Genomic DNA, 25,162 nt, shown 5'->3' with positions numbered 1-25,162 from the left:
AAGAAGGCTGGCTTGGAAGACCCAAGGTGACTCCAGGACAGGCCCTCAGCTCCCAGACTTGGCCCAGAGATTCCTCTAGTGGCCTCAAAACAGCAACGCACAGGAAGCCCTGGAGGCCAGGAGCAGCAGGTGTGGGCAGAAATGCCTCCACGAACGCTTCCCAGTGGGCTTGATCTGACGTTGCTGCACTAGCCTTGGAACCCACCATGGCCCTGAAGAGATAATGCACAATAATCTGCACATAACACACAATGCACGACTGAGACCTGAAGGGACCATAACTCATGTTTCTACCCAAGTCCATCCTTTTCTCTTTCAGTCTTCACTCTTTGGCTCTGGGCCTGCTGGCGGTTTGGGTAGAATTCTCTAACAATCGTAACCACGTCAATGATGATGGCCACTACTTATTAAACACCTGCCTGTAGGAACTGACTCCTGGTCTAAGTGCTTTACAGGCATTATTTCCAATCCTTATAAGAACCATGGGAAGGAGGTGATATTTCCACTTCACAGATGTGAAAATTGAAGTCAAAAGAAGTTAAGTAACTTGTGGGAATTCGCACCATCAGCGGCTGAGCAGGGATACTGAACCTAAGGTGATCTGACCCCAAATCCTTGATTTTTTTTTTTTTTCACTGAATCACACTGCCAATCTCAACCAAATCCCATGGTACAGATATTCTGACACAGGACTCCCAAACCTTTTCCACATTATGGCACACATAGGGAGTATCACATTAGTACGGTCCAAGGCAGCAAACAGGTGAAGCTGCCTGTTGAGGTGGGGGCATGCCTGGGGGCTCTGGCTACCCCACACCTGGGCAGCAGTGAGGGATAAGTGGACCAAGACCTCTGCACTGTGTGACCCATCCCCACACCCCTCTCTGGAGACTCTGCCCTAAATTATTGATTCAAGCAGTGGTTTCCAACTTTGGCTAGTCATTAGAATCACCTGGGAGCTTTAAAAACGTATATAGGTCATCCATACTGTCTGGGATCGGGGCCCGGGTGCAGGTCTTTTGGAGAAAGCATGAGCTGCCTGCTGTTCTTGCCGATGCCTCATCTACATTACACTCCACCCCACCGCCCGCCCTCATCCAGCCTCATGTTCCATCCAATTCCCAGGCACCGCGTGCCTTCTAAACGCAAAGACCATTTGCGTCTTGCTCAACCCTGGACACTGTGCCCAGCGTAGGGTCCCATGCCATAGGTGCTCAATGGATTTTTTTAAATGGATAAATGTCGAATGTCTTGGAAAGATCTCAGGCAAGACTCTTACATTTTTCTGATTGCATGGCAACTTTTTACACAGACAGTGACTCATGTCACAGAGGCGAACATCTGCTGAATTAACTTTTCTTTCTTCGCATTTACAATTTGAAACATCAGCTGTGCTTCAACACAGAGGTCTCCGCACTGACTGCATATGATAATCATGTGAGTATCTAAACGTACAACCCCAGACCAACTGTTTCCTTCAGTTCAGAAAAATGAGCTCTTGCCCTCCTCAGGCTCCTGAAAGAAAGTACTTCATCGAGACCCAAATAAAGTAGAGGGGTTGATGTTAGCCTGGCGACAGTCATAGTGTTGTTCACTTACTTGGGCGGAGAGCAGAGAGGAACCAAACCGGGGTGGGGGGGAGGGGGGATGTAAAATATACTACATGGAAAAAAAGGGAGAGCAAGAGACCTACCATTCCTGTTCAACGGGTCAGCTCTTGGTCTCAGATGGGATAGAAGGTGAAAAAAAAACCCCAAAAAACAAAAAACCACCAGGCTCAGATGGGGTCCAAGCTGTCGATGCTCTGTCTGCTGAAGAGGCTGCGGAAAAGGTAGGGTTTAAGCTGAGATGTCTGCTTCTAGCTATGTGGTAGACTAGGTGTCCACACTACCCATCCTGCCCAAAACAACTAAAAATGCGGGGGAAAAATATTTTTACTGCCTTTATTACTTTTTAATGTTTATGTATTTATTTTGAGAGAGAGTGGGGGAGGGGCAGAGAGCGAGGGAGAGAGAGAATCCCAAGCAGGCTCTGCGCCGTCAGAGCAGAGCCTGATGCCGGGCTTGATCCCACGTACTGTGAGAACATGACCTGAGCTGAAACCAGGAGTCAGACACTCAGCCAACTGAGCCACCCAGGTGCCCCTGCTGTCTTTAAATGGCTCCACAAGTTGTCAAGGAAGTATGGAATGTACTGGCCAAAAAAATAAATGAAGGCAGAACTCACAAGGCAGTGAGAAGAGCACTCAAGCCAGCATTTGAAGGATTTCCTTGAAGGAAGTTTCTGGATCTTGTGAACTTGAAAATTGATATGTTTGGAGCCTTATGAGGGTCTGTGGGAAGCAGACCGAACCTAGGTGTGCCCAAGGTGGACAGTCCCACAGGAGATGTCCCATAACTTTAGGACCTCCAAGAGCCACACCTGCAGTGTAAGGAAGGACTGAAAATAAAACCAACCTCTTCCCAGATTTGGGGAGCAAGTTACACTTCCAAGGGAAAGCCCTTATTTTGAATCTTGGCACTGGAGTGAAGAGGGGACTATCTCTCCTGGGAACTTCAAACCAGACTTCTTGTATATCTGTAGCTTAAATTCACTCTACATGGGTCATCTGGAAAAAAACCAGGCAGAAACCTAAAAGGGATCACAGACTAGAGGACTAGCAGGCACCCAAAGAAGCAAACAGAAATCTTCTCTGAAGGAATCCACCTTTCCCTAGGCCTAGAAGAATTTCCAGCAATTTCTAAGGAAGATGAGAAGCTCACAGCTAAAAATCACCACAAGTATAAGGAAACAAGGCACAAAAAGCAAGAGCCAGCAGAAATGACAGCAGAATCAACAAATGGAAGTGGACCTTTAAAATATGAGTACAGAATAAGCAGATTTGTGAAGGAATAAAACAGAACTTGTAGAAAATAAGGAAATAAAACAGAAATTTAAAACTCAATGGATACATTTAATAGCAGGCCATGTACCACACAAAGAGACTTTGAGAACTGGGGGATAGTGCTGGAGAAATTACCCAGAATGTATCCCAGAGAGATAAAGAGGTGAAAATATAAGAGAGATGAAAAGCCATAGAGGATAGAGTGAAAGGCTCTGAGAGCTGTCTAGCAGTGTTTCAGAAGGTGAGGAAACAGGGCAGAGGCAACCTGAAGGTATCAGAGCGGAGAACGTCCCAGAACTTTTGACAGACACCAGGCCACGGATTCAGAATTGGAGCTGAGTCGTGACCATAGAAAGGATGGGATTTACATGCAGGTGGGGCATGTGAGAAGCAGTGTGACCTGGGAGTATGCCGATGGGGCCGGCGCCCTGGGCACTAGCCTCCTGGGACTGACAGGATGGTCAGAGACTGGAGAAGCACTGAGCTGTGCCAGCCCTCCTGGTCAAGGGTCCGTGGGAAAACATACCCTCTTCCTGGATGAAATAGCAAGAACAGCAGGGCAGTTCTGTTTTGTCATTTGGGGGCAAGATCCTTCTGAGGAAGGGAGAGAAGACATAGTATATACCCATTGTATGGATTAGGGAATTGAAGCACAGAGAACAGAAGTTCTTTTTTTTTTTTTTTTTTTAGATTTTTTTTTTTTTTTTTTTTTTTTTGATACAGAGAGGCAGAGAGAGAGGGAGGGAGAGAGAATTCCAAGCAGGCTCCACACTGACAGTGCAGAGCCCAATGCAGGGCTCGAACTCACAGACCATGAGATCATGACCTGAACCAAAACCAAGAGCCAGACATTCAACCGACTGAGTCACTCCCGGAGAACAGAAGTTCTAAAAGAAGTGAAGGGGCAGTGTTGGGATCAGAGCTCTTTCTGTTGATCCTGGGGGGCAGGCGCCTCTGGATAACTAACACAGATACTCTGGTTCCCCAGGTGCTTGGCATACCGGCTTCAGCAATGGTTGGAGCCACTGGCATCATTTTCAGCCCTGAGGGGGTTTCAAAAGTAGAAACAAACCACAAAGGACGTTGTTGTGCAACAGCCTCTCCTGGGCCCAGGCCTGATGCCTTCCCGGATGAGCCAAGTCCTAATTACCCATGACCCATCTATACCTGATGACTTAGGCCCGGCCGATGCAATGTCGTGACATCTGTGTGAGTGACGTACACATGAGCTGGACTTCAGTGAGACGACATATATTTGGGTACATTTATCAATAACGGTGAATGTTACTATCAAACCTATTTCTTGTATTTCCATATTATGATTGAATTAAACAGCCAGAGGATTCTATTTGCCTGTAATTAGACATGGTTGCTTTTGGCTTAAGGGTTTGAAAAAGGACTTAGAAAACTTGTAGAATTTTGAATAAAAGTAGCAAGAATGTCAAAAGAAAGAGCAAAAATGCCTAAGGGAATAATGGAAGGGGGTTCGAGTTTCACTTTCTTTAGATTCCTATTTGACGATAATTCTCAGCTGGGGCAGGCTAGCCTTCTTCTGGGTCTCAAAGATATTCTTCCCGTTTTGCCACATCCTGGATTTTCTTGATGCACCGTGCTAAATTTGACTCAGGAGTTTGAGAGCAAAGACGATGGGACCCTGGCACAAAGAGGCGATGCTTGTGTGTGTACATAATAGAGAATCAACAGTGTGGTTAGCCAGACGGCTAGACCCACAGTGTGTCTGAATCTAAGGGATGGGACCCCAGTGCCACGGCCGTGACTGCTGACAGTTCAAAAATGTGTCACAGGCCAAATGATGATGGGAAATTCCAGTCCACACATTTGAAGAGCAGGCACAGTGGGTGGTCCAAAGGGATCCAGCAAGAACATGACAGTAGGAAAACAAGTGAAGGAAAAATTAGATTCAATAAAGGGGGGAAAATTCCAAATGGTGAGTTTCGTTCTATTTGGCTGCAGGATAACCCCTCCAGGGAACATGGTGGAACTTGAGTCATTTAAGCCTTGGCTGGGAAAAGTCGTGGAGGATGTACTATAGACAAAGCTGGAGTTTGGATTAGTCTGGTGGTGGGCACAGGAGACCCAATGGGCGATTTCAGTCGGCATTGCTCTGATTCACCGGACATGCCCCCCGCTGTCCGAGTCTGCTGAGGGCTGGCCGTGCCGGACACAGTGAATGGACGTGTGTGTAAAGGAAGGTGTTTTCCAAGTCATCAGTGCCTCGTTTCCTTGGACTGACTGGGATGTTTGGAAAGTTAGCATGTTCCCTCTCGTAATAAATTTCACATCTCTTGCAGAGAGTTTGTTTCACGGGGAGAAAAATAGAAGCAGGCGAAGGATATTCCATCTGAGTTTAAAGGAAATGATCTTTTTAATTAGAAGGCTGCCACACATTTCAGGTTTTCCAATAGTGCTCGAGCTCTCTGCCGTCATATGTACGTGTGCTTTTTTTAATAAAAGCACGCTATTATTAATTATTTGTTTTTCCTAGAAAGTTCTGGTTAAGGTGTGACTTCTGTGAAGTCAGAGCCTTGCGTGTCATCCAGGTGATCGATACTTGGTTAAATGGTTTGCTCTGTGGGGCTTGGTTCATGGGGTTATTTGAAGCCAGGAACCACCACTATAAACTTGATATAAACCAAGATTTTACACTGAGTATTATCGATCCCTAGCACAATGTTGGGTAAACAGAGTCCTCGATAATTGCACATTGACTGATTTGGCAAGCTGCCTAAAGTAATAACTCCTACAGGGTATCTGCAGGGAGCAAACCAATGGGTAATTAAACCCAAGCAGCTTTTCCTTTTTTTTTTTTTTTTTTTTTTTTGGTAAGTTTATTTATTCATTTTGAGAGAGACAAGAGATAGTGCGAGCGGGGGAGGGGCACAGAGAGAGGGAGAAAGAGAGAATCCCAAGCAGGCTCCTCACTGCCAACGCAGAACCCAACATGGGGCTCAAACCCATGAACCGTGAGATCATGACCTGAGCGCAAATTCCTGACACACAGAAACTGAGAGATAACAAATGACTGGTGTCGTTTCAAGCCACAAAGCTTCGGGGCAAAGTGTTGAGAGCAACAGATACCTAACACAGGGACTTTCCATCCTCTCCTCTCCAAGGAGCCCCTGAGGACTCAGCATCAGTCATATGGCAGCCCCCAGTGCATTTTGGGAAGTGTTTCCATGACCAGAACCCACATGCTATGGTTTTCCCGAAACAGACTTCAGAATCCAAGGAGCGGGAGGCTCATCACTTTGCTACCAATTGTGGGCAAGCAAATCCTGTCGGTTCCTTGGGACCTAGGTTTCACCTACTGTCAATAGAAGAGGCTTTCTCCGGTCTGTGTTATTTCCCAGGAGCATAAATTATACAACCTGGAGGTTGGTGAAGTGTTTTGAACTCCTCAGAAGGCCCTGTTTCAATTCAAGTAGTGTCACGATGCATCTTCCACGTAAATGGCTCACGTGGTGGGAGGTGACGTGGGAGGAAAGACAGGGCTGTGGCTCCTCTGGTCCTGCCCCCTCCGGTGCTTGGCCACTCACCCGACTGGTCACTGCTCTGAGCAGCACCTTGTGTGTAAAATGGGTGGATTGGCCAACATGTTCTTGATTCTTTTCCAGCTTCGGGATGCTACAAGCAAGAACAAAAAGAAGAAAAGCTAGGCTCACTGCCTTCAGTGAGGGAGCAGACCCCCCCACCCCGCCCAGTTCAAACACTAGAGGACAACAGGCTATTAATGTTAAATGGGGTGGTGCATTAGGGGTGCCTGGGTGGCTCAGTCGGTTAAGCGTCTGATCAGTTAAGCTTGGTCAAGCTCAGGTCATGATGTCACAGTTCACAAATTCCAGCCCCGCCTTGGGCTCTGTGTTGACAGCTCGGAGCCTAGAGGCTGCTTCGGATTCTGTGTCTCTCTCTCTCTGCCCTTCCCCCACTTGCACTGTCTCAAAAATAAATAAACATTAAAAAACAATTTTTTAATGGGGTGGTGCATTTAAAGACAGGCACAGAATCTAAGGGCCCAGAGAGAATTGTAGAGAGGTCACGTCTTCAGCTGCTCTTGAAGGACGGTGCTATGGACTGAATGCTTGTGTCCCGCCCCCCCCCCCAAATTCAAATGTTGAAGCCTAGTCCCCAGTGTGGTGGTGGTAGGAGGTGGGGCCTTTGGCAGATGATCACCCGTCGTGAATGGGTTGGTGCCCTTTTAAGAAGAGAGATGATCTCACTGGGTGTTGTATGGAAACCAATTTGACAATAAATTTCATACTAAAAAAAAGAAGAAGAAGAGAGATGGTCTCTCTCTCCATCATGTGAGGATGTAAGAAGAAGATGGCCATCCGCGAACTGGGAAGAAGGCCCTCACCGAGACTGATCTGCCAGCACCCTGACCTTGGACCTCCCGGCCTCCAGAACTATGAGAAGTAAGTGCCTGTTGTTTATGCCACCCCGTCAGTGGTAGTTTGTTAGGGCAGCCCCAGATGACTGAGACAGCGTGACAGTTACAATTCTTAGTTGCAAACAACAGAATCCATTCTTGTTCGTTTAAGGGGGAGAAGGGGGGAGTTTAGTCAAGACCATTAAAGAGTGCACAGATGTCCAGGAGAGCTGGACTCTGAAGCCTTTCGCCGTAAAGCGCCCAACCACACGAAGGGGTTTCTTAGAGAGGACCCCACGGCCACTCGGCACATAGGACCCTCAGCAGCAGAAACCAGAAGCTCAATCCCTCCTCTGCCCTCAGGAATCAAATCCCTGCCACTCCGTGTTGCCCCCCTGGTTGGGGGCGTGGCCTCAAACCAAGTCTCACGCGGACACGTCACATACAGAGTGCCGCACAGGCGTCTAGAGATGCGAGGGTCCTGGCTTCTCCCTTCGGGACACGGGATTTGGGATGCAAGAGTTATCCCGAGTGTCAGGAAGATATGCAGAGATGTGCCCCCAGGTGACCAATGCCCCCCAAAGATGGGAAGAGTGTGAACAGCAGAGATGGAGGGGGGAGCAGCACGAGAGAGGGGCCGAGACGAGGAGTGTGGGCATGGATCGCCTCCCCACGGGTGCAGAGAGCAGGCTGAGTGGCCGAGGGCGCTGCTCGGAGGAGGGGAGCCAGGCCGCTGAGCCGCCAGCCCTGCATCTCCAGATGCCTGTCGCCTGGCTGTCTGCGCCCCTTCCCCTGGCTTGCTCCAGTCCCGCTCGGTCATTTGGAAGCGGCCGTGCTTCCCGAGCTGGCGTTTCACGGTTGGCAAGGAGCACCCGCTCTCTCTCAACGGCTGTCCGTCTTCTCGTCTCCCCGTTTCCAACAGGGTGAATGCATTTCTCTTCGGCTGCGCACGCCAACATACCTCGAATTTGCTGGCAGCTGGCGCTTCTCATGTGTTGGTTTTGGCACCTCTAGAAGTTTGTCCTATTTCTCTTCCATCTGGGCTAGAAACATGCCAACCAGGATTTCTCTGAATTCTGTTTTTTTTTTTTTTTTTTTTCTTAACCCTGGGCTGCGACCCAAGGGAGTATGTACCCAGACCCTCTGGGTCTCAAGCCCCATCACCGTCTCATGCCTCCCTCCCCGGCACCCGCCCCCCAACACCTCTCACCGGGCAGCATGGCACTGGGTCCCTGAGGTGTAGTCCCGACTTGCGGTAACCCCTCAAACTTAGCGTTCAGAGGCCAGGTTATTGCAAAGGGACATTTGAGCTTCCACTGGAAATTGGTAATATATATTCTTGGCAGCATTAAGGACAGGCTGTGAAAATTCTTTCAGTTGGACTTCTTTTGAGAAGTTGTTCGTGTTTAGCCTACTCACAGACAGCGGAGGTCGGGGGGCACTGGGAAATGGGAAAACCGGGCTGGAACTGGAGCGGGGCGTTTTGCCGTCCGTGTGTCCGGAGAACATCAGTGACCAGCGCCTGGCAGGTGTTCAGGGATAATCTGCCCCAGAGATGACCGGATAAGATGTAGGAGCAAGCAATACGTGGTAACATTCCACTTCACTCTTTCAGTCGGATTCATCAGCAAGTGACGATCCTGAGTCCCACCGAGTCTACCCCCTTAGCCTTCCGGGGCCGTGGCCACCCCTCCCACCGGAACAGAAAAAGGACGTTGGTAGAAAAGCTGCAAGAAATCCAAAGAGCATCTGAAATCTGGTGAATAGTAATGTATCAATGTTAACCTCGTACTATCGACACATATTAGCTACCATATGTATGTAAGATGTTGGCAGTAGGAGAAACCTGGTGAGGGGTACCCTGAACTTGGCAACTTTTCTCTGAATCTCAAAATACTCCTACAACAAAAAGGTATGTTTAAAAGCAAATCTAACCATATCCTTCTGGTGCTTAAAAGTAGGGCGACCAGCTCTCCCAGTCCGCCCAGGCTGGGGGCAGATTCTGGGATGCAGGATTTCACTGTTGCAAGAAAGACCCCAGGCAAACAGGGACTGTTGGTCCCTCTAAACCCTCTGATGGCTCCTTATCAGGTAAAGTCCAAATCCTTCAGGCTGGCTAAACTAGGCTTTCCATGGCCTGCACCTGACCCGTGCCTGTAATCACAGAACTCACTGTGATCCCGCACCCTGCCCACCACCCTGGACTCTGCTGGGTGCAGAGTTGATCCCAACTACAGGCTTATTCTGGAAAAGGTAAAACTATGATGACAGTAAAAGGATCAGTGGTTGTCAGGGGTTGGAGGGAGGAGAGGGATGAACAGAGGGAGCACAGAGGATTTTTTAAGGCAGTGAAACTATTGTGTATAGTACAGTATGATGGTGGATACGTGTCATGATACCTTTGTCAAAACCCATAGAATATACAACACCAAGAATGAGTTCATGTAAACTGTGGACTTCGGGTGGGTAATACCGATGTGTCACTGGAGCATCATCCATTGTAACCAGGGTGCCCTCTGATGCAGGAAGTTGGTAATAGAAGAGGCTGTGCGTGTGTAAAGGCAGGTGATATACGGAAAATATCTGCATCTTCCCCTCAGTTTTGCTGTGAACTGAAAACTGCTCTAGAAAATAAAGTCTATTTTTTATTATTTTTTAATGTTTATTCATTTTTGAGAGAGAGAGAGACAGACACACACAGCATGACAGGTGAAGGGCAGAAAGAGAGGGAGACACAGAATCCGAAACAGGCTCCAGTCTCCGAGCTGTCAGCACAGATGCGGGGCTCGAACCCACAAACCTTGAGATCATGACCTAAGCCGAAGTCAGACGCTTAACCGACCCAGCCACCCAGGTGCCCCCTCTTTAATTTTTTTAACATTTATTCACTTTTAAGAGACAGAGAGAGAGAGAGAGAGAGAGAGAGAGCATGAGTGGGGGAGGGGCAGAGAGAGAAGGAGACACAGACTCTGAAGCAGGCTCCAGGCCCTGAGCTGTCAGCACAGAGCCTGACACAGGGCTCGAACCCATGAACCGCGAGATCATGACCCGAGCCGAAGTCGGACGATTAACCTACTGAGCCACCCAGGCGCCCCAGGTCTATTTTTTTAAAAAGAACAACAGTGCCTCTCTCCACACATCTGTCCCACTCCCTCCCATAGACTTGGCCCTGCCTTGTCTGCTTCCTCCGCCCCTACACTTATCTGTGGAACTTCTATAGCAATGTATCAAACCTCTGGCTTCCACACCTGTTTGCTCCCACTCCACCAGAAGCCTGGACCACAGGGATCACATGATATTCGTTCCTACATTCCCAGAGCCCAGAGCACTTTTTGGCTCCTGGTAATTTCATGTAACTGTTGGATGAGTCAGTATTATTGATTATCTCACTCCTGAATGTCTATATTCTCCATCTCTGGTGCTTTGTTGCCTCCAGCCTATACAGAAGTTAAAAGAAATCTTCTCTTCCTCTGACGTCCTAGGTAGTTATTGCCTCCCACAACTGCCCACCCCGGTGGGCCCAGTGGGAAGGAGCGCTAAAGAGCACAGAGGAAAAAGGGAGCCTGGGGGGCTGCTGGCAAGAGGGTGCACGGTTCAAACATTATTGCTTCCAGGTGGGAGAGCCACTTGAAACTCTTCTCCCAAAATGAAAACTGTACATTCAACACCCCATATGGCCCTCAATGATGCATTTTTGCCTGTATCCACAGGCAAATGGAGTTCAAGGCAATAAAACAGGAAGGACAGATATACCCAGGTCCACGTTAAATGAACTCCCAGCCTAACCTGAAGATGCTGAAGGAAAACTCGGGCCCTCAGGGGTAGGGATGCGAGGTCCAGTCCCCAAAGAGTGCTGGACACCTCCCCATCGCTGGGGCTGGCACAAAGCTCTGTTGCCATCTTGTGGTGAGCAGAGGTGGGCCTCAGAGGTCTCCATGGCTTCTCCGGACTTTTCTCCAGTTACACGCTCCCAGAGGAGCTCACACATGTCTCTGGAAATGCAGTCCTGCCCTCGGGCTTCAACTGCCCCACACCTCCCCCGAACCCAGGCCCTGGACCAGGCTCCGCTGGAGACCCGCAGGGTGGCCGGAGGCAGCTCCTCTCTGGGGCCCTAGACTTCCCTCTGGAAAGCTTCAGATCGTCCTGGATCACAAGCCCCCGTGACGCTGTTCACGCCAGGCACTGTGGGAAATGCAGAAAGCTTACAGGAGTCCGGCTTCTCCCCTCAAAGTCAGGGCCCTGCGGTTCTGCGGTTCTCCCTCTGAGCAGCTCCCACAGGCAGTGCCTCTCAGGAAGGAAGGAAGAGGAAGCAGTCTTTCCAGTGCTTGCCGTCCATGCCCAAAAGTGGAATACAACCTCTCTCCATGTGGGGTGGCCGGAGGGACAGAGCCGACGACACCTGAGACAGAGGGACCTAAGCATGCATGCACCTCTACACGCGCACGTGAATCCGTATATGTGTGTGTGCACGCCTGCGTGTCTGTGCAGACAGAGCAGCTCCTGGCCTGCTGGCATCTGGGAGACAGAAATGAGGGCTTCTGTGCCATGAAAATCAAGGCTGCGTCCACAGAAACGATCAAATCCCATTTAGCAGGGGCGGCCCCAGGACCGGAAGCCACAGCCTTCTCGACCATGACTTCAGCTCTGGCGGAGACTTAAACCACCTGTGACAACCACTCCAGTGTCCTACTGCAAGGCGCGGAAGGCCACCTGAGGCCCCACTGTAGACCCTGCTCCTCGCTCCCACCCTGGAATACCCCTCTTCATTCCCTGTCCCCAGGGCAGCGTGTCCTGGGTCGCAGCCAGCAGGCTCCCTCCCCGTCCCGGTCCACACCCTCAGGCTCATGGCCAGGCTTGGAGGGACTGGCCCTGATCAGCCATTCCCAGGCTATTGGAGGGTGGAGGGCTCCCACTTGTGATCCAATCCCGCCACGCTTTCTATCCAGGAGGCCCAGCCCCCAGTGCGTTAAGTGGGCACTGATTGACAACTCTGGAGAAGTTTGTTTTTTATACTTTCCAGAGGGAATGTTGCCAAGACCAGCCAAGGTTGGGTGGGCCCCGGGCGACGGGGAGAGAGTACCAAGGGGGGCTGGGTGGTTACCATTCCACTCTGGGGGAAATCAGGCCCCAATCTGGGCCGCGAAGCAGGTCTCTAGGAGCACTGGAATTAACATCTGAAGCTTCTGTATCCATGGCAAAGGATGTTAAGGAAGTAATACTGTGTCCATTTTACAGGCGAGAACACTGAGGCATAAAATTGTTCATCTGTGAAGTTGGTGGCTCCAGTAGTAATACATATACATATATTTTACACATAGATATACTGTCTATATCTATTTCACATTCTTACTTTCCCAATATCTTTCTTGATTCTGGAAGGCTATGTGAGGCAGAAAGACCAGACTTCCAGTCTCTCAGCCCATAGAGCTCTGTTAAAACAGGGCTTCTACATTCCTGGCTGGGAACACTGTTGGTTGCTGAACTGCTTTCCTTTCTAACTCATTCTCCCCTTGCCTTCCTTGCAAAGTCTGCTCCTCCCCATCCGCCCCACCCCCGCCTCTGTAATATCGGTGTCTCGGGGAACCTGATCCCACCAGTGAAGGTGACTCAAATCTCCTGGCTTGTGTTGGGCTCAGAGCTCTGGGTTAGGCCAATCAGCCCAGGATGTCAGACTAGTGACTGCTATTAATCCGGGGGGTGGCTTAAATTGACCAGTTCAGAGGAAAGATCTCCCTTTCTCCCTGGACATGACCAAAGAGGCAAGTGTGAAAGCTGCTGCTGGCGGCCATCTTTTAGCCGTGAGGAAGTCAGACTAAGGAAAAGAATTAGAAGAAGGAAGAGCAGGTGGGCTTATGGGAAAACAGAGTTAACGCCTTGATCATACCCTACCTGAAGCCCCTGACCCTGGGCTACTTATTAGCTTGTATAGTAAACTCCTTATTGTTTAAACCAGTTTGCATTGACTTTTCTTTTCTTATATGTCTTCTTATTAAATGGGCATGTCTGGACAGACACACATTCCTTCACTTTAGCCTTTAGACTTCTTGCCTTCCTCTGATCCCTGTCAGAGCCAAGTCAGCACAAATTGAAAGGGCCAGCACAGACTAAATGCGTCTTCTGGACACCACAAATGTCTCTGTGGTATCTCAAAACTCTAAAAACTGTGCAGGGAGCTGTGGCCTCGCTCAGTCCTGCTTCCCATTAGGATAAACACATCCCTCCGTGTAGCAACTCGTGCACAGCTCCAGAAATAGCCTGCCCACCAGAGAAAATGCACTTTATTTGACAGGCTTCCACAGCCATATCATTATCATATAATCTCTTTTATCCACCCCTTTCCCCCGACTGGAACTCAAATTGCATCTTTAAAATGTCTAAACAGCAGTTCGGTGATCTTCAGTGATGCTATACTTGATACTGAGCTGGGAAAATCAATGTCAAAAGCCCAACTTCAGAGAAGTCTGGGTAAAGGGTGGGGAGGTTTTACATTCAAGTATTTTCCTGTGGAGAAAAAAAAAAAAAAAAAAAAAAGGTGGGTTCGTAAAAATTGACAATCGACTAAGTTTCAACGTCCGAAAGTCCCATTTTCAACTTCTGAATCGATGACGCCCACCCCACAGACCTCACCTGAACACCCGTATGTGATTTTCCACCCTCGTTACTGGGTGGTGACTCTTACTCCTGGATTCTTTCTCACGGGGCTGGCACAACCATATGTGGGTGTGGATAACCCAGGGGCTCCAGGAGAAATCAGGCAAGATGTAAAGAGACCCCAGCAACATATAATGACCGCATCTAAAAATGCCAGCTGGTAAGGGACAGACAGCACCAGAACTATTCCCATGGGGGGCTGCTCAGGGCGGTCAAAGATAGTGTCAGACTAAACCAGAGGAAGCTTTCCAGAAGAAAGTGAAGACATCTGGGCCAGCTATTTGGGAGACTGGGAGCAGGCAGGAATTGGCCTCCCGCGCCAGGTCCACCTCTTCCTGCCTCAGTGCCCCGCCTGGGTGGAGCTATAACTCTTCCCTCTTCTCCTTTCTGAAAACCTTCTCCAGGTCTTTCCTGGACCCGAGTGACAGGCTCCAGCTCCAAGTGCTGAGGGGATGGCCAGGGAGGCAGCCAGGGTGTAGGAGGGTGGGGCGGCTTCCCAAAAGGGAATAAAGCCGTCCTTCTGCCAGGTCTATGACAGCGGCAGACTGGAGGGCTCTGTGGGAGAGGGCAGCACGGGGCCTCTAACCCCTTAAGCACCCACCTCAGACCAGCCACTGTATGCACGTGACCTTCTCAGCGCCTCACGAGAATGGCACATCATGGGCATCTCTGGCCCCAGTTTATAGATGAGAAAACTGAGGTTGAGAGAGGTCAAGGAACGTTCCCGGGATCGCACTGGTTATAAAGTGGCCACTGGGATTCAAATCTAGGTCTTTTTGCCACTCAAGGCCTGGCTTGTTCCCTACTCTGCTCGGCTACTTTGGAGATGTGGGCTCCGACCTGCTTTACTGCCTCTTGAACTGACCTGAGAAAGCACAAAACCGCTCGCTTTGCTGGAGGCCACACCATGCAGGCTTGAGCAGGGGCTGGTAGTTGCAGGACTAAAAAAATCAATCTTTTTCTGTTCCTGCAAGTTGCTCCCAATCAATGCTGGGCAGCACTGGCCATCTCAAGAGAAAGGGCAATGTGGAACTTTCAGGAAGTCCACTGGGTGGTCAGCTCACAGGGGTTTGCTTGTTAGGGCATGCCAGATTTTCACATTCCTCTCCCGTCATGGTTTTTGTGGCACCCAGGACTTCTGCCACACCCGCCACGTTTCTCCTTCTTGTGCTCTTCTTCCCTGGACCCCCCCCCCAAGGACAGACACACACATACACAGAGACACATGCACACACGCGGACACACACACAACAACCAATTTCTCCTGAGGCCAAAATACACGAGCTTATGCGATCATATTATCTTCTAGATTTCTGGAGTATTTCAAAAAAAGAGATCCTTAACCCTACACTTCTGGTTGAGGAAAATTTCAACGATCAATATCAAATAACAGAAGTAGAGCAGATCTATTTCTGAGGAAGAAGGCTTGGGGAAAGGCGGCTTTTCCACGTTCAGGTGTGTTTCCGGGCAGTTTCCATTTGTGCGTGCTGTGGGGGGGCGGGGGGAGGGCACGCTGCAGGGACCCTCACACAGCTCCCTGTGCCTCCGCATGTGCGCTGAGAGATCCAGAAGCCCCAGAGCCCCTAGTCCGGTCAGGTTCAGGCGGCAGAAAATCTACGTTTAATTGCAAATGTTGTAAAACTAATCACACCGAGGCGCAGGCTAGCGTTGGAACTATGTGCCCTTGACTTGGTGCCTGAGTGTGGGGCATCTTTCTACTGAAATGCTTACCGAGCCGTAAACTAGAAGTCAAAATTTCTTCAAGAACATGTCTTCTCTCGTTAGGATGAGTTTTTCTTCTGAGGGTGTTCCCAGGCTTTTCTGGGAAAAGGAGATGGTGGGGGGGGGGGGGGGGGGGGGACATGGGGAATTTGCAGGCTGAAGGAGCCGGCCAGGGAGGCTGACTTAGATCTATCTTAAAGATGTCTTTGTTTTTAATTATATGTGTCTTGGGCTACAGCAAAATCAGCTTCTCTCCTTCTCTCTACCTCCCAGACGGTGGCCTTTACCTCATTTGAAGATTATTTATTGCTTCTCGACCACCTTTCATGCTGTTAAATGATTCTCCATGCTCAGGGAGGAAAACAGCCCAGCAGGATTTTATTTTATGTCCCTGAGTGCCGACTGGTCCTCCCTCCTCGTCCCAGAGAGCATTTGAGGCTGGATGTCTGCACCACTCTCTCCTTTCCTGGACCAGCTCTGGGTCCTCAGCCCAGCCAGGGACAGGCCCCCGAGTCCCATAGTCACCAGAGGGTTGCCTCTGGGCCTGCGTGGCTGTATTTTCAAAAGACGGAAGAAAGCAAACAGCTTCTAGAAGCTTGCTGAGAAGGAGCTCAGTCTGAAATGCTTCTCGTCCAGCTCCTCCACCCCCCAGTATGTGGGCATCTCTCCTGGACTTGAAAATGCAGATTTAGTCAGAGTGGGTTGATGCCAAGCCCCCTGGCCCCTCACCTGGGTCCAAGATAAATTCACACCTCCTCACTTCTGTCCTATTAATCAGTCAGTCTGAGGAAAAACAAGCCAGCCCAGCTCAGCCAGTTGGATGAGCCACAAAATACATGTTTTCAGATATTTTTAAATTAATTTTATTTCCTGCTCGTATTTTTAATTTCACTTCCGTTACCAGAATGCAACTGTTCTGTACCCCCTGTAAGGAAAACTGCAAATTCTACAGTTAGACTCTCCCCCTGCTCCTGACCCCAGACTCTGCACTCGTCTCCCACCTAGGCGGTGACAGTGGGGAGGGTAGACCCCAGTCCCTTCCTCCTTCAGGTTCTAATTTTCAGCTCCTGTTCCCCTCCCCTGCTGGGCCCTAACTCTCACTTCCTGGCCTAGTTTGGGCCATGCCCAGGAGGCCTTGAGACCAGAGCCTACTCATCAGCCTTAGGGGCAGAGGCACCCAGGTGTCAGCCTCGTTTCCCTGAACCCCGGGTCTCCTCCTCCTTGCTCTTTCTCTCTCCAGGCCTTGCCCTCTGATCTGCCTCCTCCTTCCACTCCTGAGCCTCTTTAAAAAACAAAAATCCTCCCTATATAAGTGAAATCATATGGTATTTGTCTTTGTCTAACTTATTTCATTTAGTATAATACCCTCTGGGTACATCCATGTTGCCACAAATGGCAAGATCGCCTTCTTTTTCATGGCTGCTTAATATTCCATTGCATATGCGTACCACATCTTCTTTATCCATTCATCACAAACAAACAAACAAACAAACAAACAAACAAAAACCAGACTCTTAACTGCAGACAACAAACTGGTGCTTGCCAGAGAGGAGGTCGGTGGGGGGGATGGATGAAATAGGTGAAGGGGATTAAGATATACAAACTTCCAAGTTATAAACTAAATAAGTCACAGAGATGGAAAGTACAGCACAGAGAATATAGTCAATAATATTGTAATAACATTGTGTGCTGACTACATCATGATGAGCATTGAGTAATGTATAGAATTGTCAAATCAGTATGTTATACACCTGAAACTAATATAACAATTTATGTTATACTTCAGTTGAAAAAAACCCTAAAAGAGTAGTCAAAATGTTTAAGAGGAATTTTAAAATGCTCTGTACATACATAGACCGCAATAATAGCAAACACTCGCTAGAGCTTAGCAAACACCAGCTTCTATCCTAAGTACCCTACATGGGTTAACTGACTGTTCCCAACAACTCTGTGAGGTGGAAACTATCACCATCCCATTATGTGGGGGACCGAAGCACAGAGAGGCTGCCTGATGTCACCCAGCCAAGATGTGGGGGGCTGGGATGTGGACACAGACAGCTCTTAACAACTGCATTATTTGACCTCTTTAGTATGACATTTCTCTAATGGGAGAAGAGTAGATTTTCTCATTTTTTTCTAGTGCAATACTCATTCATTTATAAAAAGATCAATTATTTGATAATCTCGACCTTTCAGGCCTCCATCAAGAACTGAAAAGGTGGGGCGCCTGCCTGGGTGGCTCAGTCGGTTAAGCGTCTGACTTCGACTCAGGTCATGATCTCAACAGTTCATGAGTTCGAGCCCCGCACCAGGCTCCGTGCTGACAGCTCGGAACCTGGAGCCTGCTTTGGATTCTGTGTCTCCCTCTATCTCTGCTCCTCTCCTGCTTGCTCTCTCTCCCTCTCTCTCAAAAATAAATAAACATTAAAAAACACTGAAAAGGTAAGTAAAGGACGTTTTTGAGAGACTAAAGAATATGTTAACAAAATTCAAACTCAAAGGCTCCTGAGGAAAGCCCCTCAGCCCTTCCCACAAGATCACAAGACCTAGTAACTCTTTCTAACAGGCTTGGTGGGTGGTTTCCCAGCCACGGTATGTTAGGAACAACAAATTGGAAAGAAGTGAGTATCAACCCTACAGGGACCTCCCTAAACAATCTGGTGCCTCAAGTGCAGCCATATTGCAGCAGCCAATATAGATGATGTTTGTGGTAAATTAAAAACAATTTTTTTAATGTTTATTTTTTAGAGAGAGAGAGAGAGACAAAGAGACAGAGTGTGAACAGGGGAGGAGCAGAGAGACAGGGAGACACAGAATCGGAAGCAGGCTCCAGGCTCTGAGCCGCCAGCCCAGAGCCCGACGCGGGGCTCGAACTCACAGACCGCGAGATCATGAGCTGAACCAAAGTCGGACGCTCAACGGACTGAGCCACCCAGGTGCCCTGGGATAAATTTAAAATTAACATAGGGATATGCTCATGTTGTAACTAAAAATAAGCAAGACGCAAAATTATGTCTACAATATGACCTCCACATGTAAAACAAGCAAACAGAGCTCAAAATTATGAAAAAAAAAAAGGAGATAAAGTACAAATATACCAAAATGTGGATTTCTCTGATGCCAGGGGACATTTTTCCTTTTTTAAAAACTATTTATTTTGAGAGAGAGAGAAGCAGAGAGAGAAAGGGAGGGAGACTCCCAAACAGGCTCCACGCTGGCAGCAATGAAGCTCAGTGCAGGGGCGCAAACTCACGAACGGCGAGATCATGACCTGAGCCAAAATCAAGAGTCAGACGCTTAACCGACTGAGCCACCCAGGCACCCCCATTTTTTTTCTAATGTTCTGGGTTTTTTCTTTTTTCAAATTTCCTCTAATGAGTGTGTAGTCCTTTAATAATGAAATACTCCCGGTAAACTTGAAGAGAGAGAAATAAGGAAAGAGGAGGGGAGAGAGAAAGAAAAGGAAGGTTTGGCAGGGAGCAGGGAGGAGAGAAGGCCACCCCAGTCAGGTGCAAGCCATGCAACTGGAAATGAGGGAGAGGAAGAGAAACTGTTTAATTCACATCCAAGAATTCAAAGTGCCTGACGGTTTAGGGACCACTTCCTAGAAGGGCAAACGGCTCTACATAAATCAACTGCCTCGCAAAAATCATTACCTAATCAACTGGCAGCTAGAATAATAATTACTATTAACTAAGCACTTTATTTGCAAACTCACTGGGCCTCAAATGGAGGTTATGTTTTTCTCAATTTACCTGCGAAAACCTAAAGTAGGACTACTGATAGCTGTCAGGATGAAGGTTCATGATACCCAGCTAAAAAGACCAAGAAGTGAGAAACCAAAAGTGGATGTGTTCCCCTGTAATATCGAAAATGAATGAGAATATCTTTCTATTTTTTTAATTTTTTGATGTTTATATTAAAAAATATAATTAAAAAATAACATTTTTTAATGTTTATTTTTGAGAGACACAGCATGAGCAGGCAAGGGGCACACACACACACACACACACACACACACACACATACATTTTGAAGCAGGCTCCAGGCTCTGAGCTGTCAGCACAGAGCCCGTGGCAGGACTCGAACTCACCAGCCGTGAGACCATGACCTGAACCGAAGTCAGATGCTTAACCAACTAAGCTACCCAGGCACCCTGAGAGTATCTTGCCATTTAAAGTCTGAGTTCGGGGCACCTGGGTGGCTCAGTAGGTTAAGGGGCTGATTTCAGCTCAGGTCATGATCTCACAGTTCATGGGTTCGAGCCCCACATCACGCTCTGTGCTGACAGCTCAGAGCCTGGAGCCTGCTTCAGATTCTGTGTCTCCCTCTCTCTCTGCCCCTTGTCCGCTTGCATACTCTTTCTCTCTCTCTCTCTCTCTCCCTCTCTCTCTCTCTCTTCTCTCTCTCTCTCTCAAAAATAAATAAACATTAAAAACAAATTTTAATAAAAAAATAAAATAAAGGGTGAGTTCCGGGTGCAGCAAACACTTGCTTACATGGCACAATTGTGGTGCTAGGTGGTGGAGACCTGAGGACCCCCATGCTAGGTGCGCTTCAGCCCCACACCCTGCGGGACTGCAGCGGGGCTGGAGGGCTCACTAGCGCCCTCAAGAGGCGCGTTCCCGTGTGTGTGTGTGTGTGTGTGTGTGTGTGTGTGTGTGTTATGCTCCAACCTGCCCTAATGCAGGGTTTCGTGCAAAGTAAGCTCCCCACACAAGGTCCCCTACAAGGCAAGAAGGGGCAAGGCAGGACGGGAGGGTCTGTGACCTGCGTGCCCACGGGGCTGTTATGCAGCCCAGCTCCCGAGGGAGCCTCGCATGATGACGTCCACGGCCCCCGGGAACACGTAAGTGGTGTCAGGGAAGGCTGCTGAAGCTATTAAGTTAGCTCTCTAATGAGCGCAGTGTTATGGGAACACGGGAGGGATAAATTTTGCGGAAGGCAGACCTGGGCGGGCCGCGGAGGAAGGGACACATTGCGTCTTTTCCTTGGAGACGCAGTTAATTTAAAATAAAGGTGTTTTTGCAGCATCATAACCGTTTAGCTCTGAAAGGTACTTTAACCCTCATCTAGTTTCTCGTCCAATTTCCTTGTTTTTACACATAAGGAACGCAAGTGCCAGAGAGCAGAATTGATTTACCTGGGCTCATATTGCAGGTTTGTGCTCAAGCTGGAACCAGCAATCCCTTTCCTAGCTTCTTGCTACAGCAGACTCGTTCTGGCAGTGAGCTCCTCTTCAAAGACCGCTCGCTGCTGCCGTGTGTGGGGGGAGCACGCTGTGTTCTCCTCCTAGAAGTTAGAGAAACTTCTCTGTGAAGTGGGTCCCAGGCCACATGGCCCTGCCGTCTCCATCTGGGACGGCTTGAGATAAGGGTCTTGCAAACGACCACCCTGTAAAACCCTGACCAGAACGAGCCCCAACCCTGGCCTAACCCTAATCTGCACCCAGCCTGAATACCAATCTTTTCGCTGAACCACAAAAGGAACTGAAGTCTTGCAGAAAAATTCCCAGTGAAGCGTTATGAACCAGAACCAAATGGATACGCTTTCAAAGCAATGAAAGCAGAGCTGAACCTGGGCATATCAGAATGTTCTCTGACCTCAAGAAGTTTCAGCTCTTGGCCATTAGTGTGATGTGGACAAAGAAGAGAGGGGGGTACGGGTGGAAAGAAACTCTCTCTTGATGGAGAGAAGTGGTCAATTACCCCTGGATGTGCACTTCCCTGTTGGAAGCCCCATTAGGGCATCTGAGACTCGTGTTTATGGTGCGGGACAGAAACCCGAGCTGTATCCTACCCAGGCTTGATGAGAGCGGTCCCTGGAGAGCCAGAGAGCCCAGGACGAAGGTGAAGATTGAAGACAGGCAGAAGGTCGATGCCCTGTGTGCTTTGTGCCAATGGTTGAACTGTGAGTTACAGAGGTGGGCATTGACTTAGGAAGACCATCTTTGAAGAGTACGGCATGCATTCTTATCTGGTTTCTTAACAGAGGCACAGCATTTTAGGGTTCTACCCACTAGCTCCGTTCAGGTGACAGCAAACACCAACAGACTGACGGACGTGCACCTGTGTGAGCACATACCTTGGGAATGCCAACATACGATGTGAAGCCAAGCTTTTGTCTTCCGTTTTCCAACTCAGACGTCCTTCCCTTCCCTGGACCACTTGATGAATCTGTACTCCCCACTAGGGGAAACAATTTCCCTCCTCTGAGCTCTCACATAAGTACTGCTGCACTTCTGCTACAAGACCGAGTCATTTCTGCTTCTGAGTATGGTCCTCGACACCTGCGAGCCACTTGGGGCAAGGTCTCCTAGCCTACGCTCCCTCACTCCCCGGCCTGGCCTGCAGCACCCAGAGTGTGGCAGCCACACGAGGGTTTGTGAATGAATGGACCGATTTCTGAGGTTTGCTACTTCTTAAGGGAGTGTTCTCAGCCCACATGGACGGGCTGGAGAGGAACCACAGACCATCTGAAGCGACACGCAAACCTGGGCGGACAGTCCCTGTACACGTGCTGTGTGGGGAAGGGTGCACAGCTTTTATCAGGTGCTTGGGGGGGATCCAGTTCCCAAAAGAGTTAAGAACCACAGCTCCAGGATTGGCGTAAGGGCAAACCAGATGAGATGGCGTCTGCTACAGAGCTTGGGATTCCACTGGGGGGAGTGTCTCAGGTTGAGCTCCCGGAAACTGGGAGGCCATGCTTCTGCTCTGTCTCTCCACACCTCTCAAAAGTAATAACGCTAACGGCCACCATCATTTTCCCAGGACCTGTCGGGCACCGGGCTCTGCTCCTGTGTTTGCAAGCGAGGCTCAGAGAGGAAGAGGTTACTGAGATCACAGAGCTGGTAAGTAGAGGGCTGTGTTCTGAACCGAGGCCTTACTCCTCTGAGGTAGCTCATGCGACACGTACAAATAGGACTCCAAGTAGTGCCCCTGGCATGGCAGAGACCTCCAATTATAAATTTCCAAAGTCTCAGCTGTATAAAGTGTGTGTGTGTGTGTGTGTGTGTGTGTGTGAACAATGGATGGATGGATGGCTCACTGTATGGAGGGGGACAGGAAGAAGCCCATCACTAGCTTCTTCCAGATGTTTATCATCCAAACTCACAGGTGTGGCACGGACTGAATCAAATTGGCATACCCAGATTTGGAGAACAATAAATTCAAACAAGAAGAATATGTTCTCTGTTATGAGTTGAACTGTGTCCCCTGCCCCCCAACAACAAAAAAATCCATATGTCAAGTCCTAACGTCCAGTACCTCAGAATGTGACCTTCTTTTGGAAACAGTGTTGCTGCAGATATGATAAGTTAGGACAAGGTCACCTTAGACCTCGGAGTAGGTTGGGTCTTTAATCTACTATGACTGATGTCCTTATAGAAAGGGGGAATTTGGACAAAGACACACGCGGGGACAACGCCATGTGAACATGAAGGCAGAGCGCTGGAAGCCAAGAAACACCAAAGATGACCAGCAAAGCCCCAGAATCTAGGACACAGGCCTGGAACAGGTTTGCCCTCACAGCCTCGGAAAGAACTTTGATCAGACTTCTGGTCTCCAGAACTGTGAGACAATAAATTTCTGTGGTCGAAGCCACCCAGTTTGTGGTATTTTGCTGGCAACTCTTGGAAACTAATAATCCCTCTTTCTCAAAAAAAAAAAAAAAGATAGAGAGAGAGAGAGAGAGAGAGAGGGGGGTATGAAAAGGTGTGTGCGATCTGAACTCTAGTTCTGCCCCATGTGCCAGATTCTAACCTTTTACTCCTTTACTTCCCCCAACAAAATGGAGACAAACCAGTCAGGCAGTAGCCATAGGCAGGAGTGAGAGAAAGCTATTTGTAATTGATTGAGTTTTGCCAGGTAGCGTTGCTTGGTTTTCACCAAACTTTTCTTAAATTGTGTAAACTTCTTAAATCAAACCTCTATTCTCCAGAGGTTTGCATCACTTATTTACTCGTCCACTCTCTTTTTTTTTTGTTTAAATTTTTGGATGTTTATTTATTTTTGAGAAAGAGAGAAAGAGACAGAGCATGAGCGGGAGAGGGACAGAGAGAGAGAGAGAGTCACAGGTTCTGAAGCAGGCTCCAGGCTCCGAGCTGTCGGCACAGAGCCCGATGTGGGGCTCGAACCCACAAACCGTGAGAACATGACCTGAGCTGAAGTCGGACACTTAACCGGCTGAACCACCCAGGCGCCCCTTACTTGTCTACTTTCAATGCACAGTTAACCAAATCAGAAAGCCAAGGCTTGGAAATCTGGTTGGAACTCACCTTCGCCTGGTTTCTACCTTTCCAACTGAGCAGCCCTCAAGCCTTACGTGTGGCGGGTGAGAAGCTGGACCCTGTGCAAGTTTCACTGAGGGCGAAGGAAAGGGGCTTGGGCACAGCCCCAGCCCACAAGGGGTCTACACTCAGGCAGAGGACACAAGACTGCACAGACGCACAGTACAGGTGTGAGTAACAATGACAGTCAACAGTGCGAGAGAAGCCAGGGCAGCCGGCGGCCAAAGTAGAGATACGACGACCAGAGTGACGAGCTGGGAGAAGGGAGGAAGTGTGTGGAAATCAACCTGAGAATGGATAAAATCAAACGTGCAGTAATTTGAAATTCAGGCTTTGCCCAAGTCAAGGGGAACTTGAAACTCAAGTTTCCAGATCACATCTACATTTAGAGCTGGAGTTATCAGTGGGTTTGAAACCTGGCCAAATTGCCTATCTCTCAGGTTCAATTCTCTTGATGTATCTGAAGCCACAAACACTGCATTTCTAAACAGAGGAACCAAAAGTCAAGGGAAGCCAGCTGGGTTGGGCCCCTTACTTATGGTTGGTGTCCCTGAGTCCCGAAGGAACAAGTCCTTCCCCTATTATAAGCGAAAGACAGGTCTCTTGTGCTTCCCGTGGGTTTTCTGCTCTGTTGTCACTGCCCTGGGCTGGGGATTATTGAGCACTTACTATGTGCCAGGCACTCGGCTACCATCAGGAGAGCTGCCTGTGGAACCTGCATGGTAACCTTCTCTGGTTTCCCCACTGGGGACTTAGCCCAGGGATTAAATCACGTACAGGTGCAGAGTAAAAAGCCCACCCTGCAGGATGGAGCGACAGAATAGGTCACACAGGTGCAGAGACAGAAGGTACCAACGGCAGCAACTTCCATACATTGTCTTCATTCCTGTCAATTTCCCCCACATGCTTCCATCTTTAGCATTCAAAAGTGAAATCTGGCGATTAAGGACGTGCTCTTTATTTTTTTTTTTTAATTTTTTTAACACTTACTCATTTTTTTGAGAGAGAGAGAGACAAAGTGTGAGTGAGGGAGGGGCCGAGAGAGAGGGAGACACAGAATCGGAAGCAGGCTCCAGGCTCCGGGCTGTCAGCACAGAGCCCGACGCGGGGCTCGAACTCACCAGCAATGAGATCATGACCTGAGCCGACTGAGCCACCCAGGCGCCCCAAGGACATGCTCTTTAAAGGGCCCTCTAGCCTCAGAGCTGACATTCTAATCCTCAGTCCTTTA

The 25,162-nt window shown here is 48.9% G+C and overlaps 1 long non-coding RNA gene across 1 annotated transcript; it reads left to right on the top strand.

The window, feature by feature from the left end:
* The first annotated feature begins 7,736 nt into the window (after window positions 1-7,736).
* Window positions 7,737-23,245, top strand: LOC122238384. Its single transcript, XR_006217293.1, has 4 exons — window positions 7,737-7,835; window positions 8,887-9,030; window positions 22,415-22,494; window positions 23,030-23,245. It is a non-coding gene; the product is annotated as an uncharacterized LOC122238384 (long non-coding RNA).
* Window positions 23,246-25,162: the final 1,917 nt, after the last annotated feature.

The sequence above is a fragment of the Panthera tigris genome, chromosome B2, assembly GCF_018350195.1.
Source record: "Panthera tigris isolate Pti1 chromosome B2, P.tigris_Pti1_mat1.1, whole genome shotgun sequence".
Classification (NCBI taxonomy): Eukaryota; Metazoa; Chordata; class Mammalia; order Carnivora; family Felidae; genus Panthera; species Panthera tigris.
The sequence above is the reverse complement of the archived record's forward strand: the minus strand, read 5'-3'. Positions and strand labels throughout refer to the sequence as shown.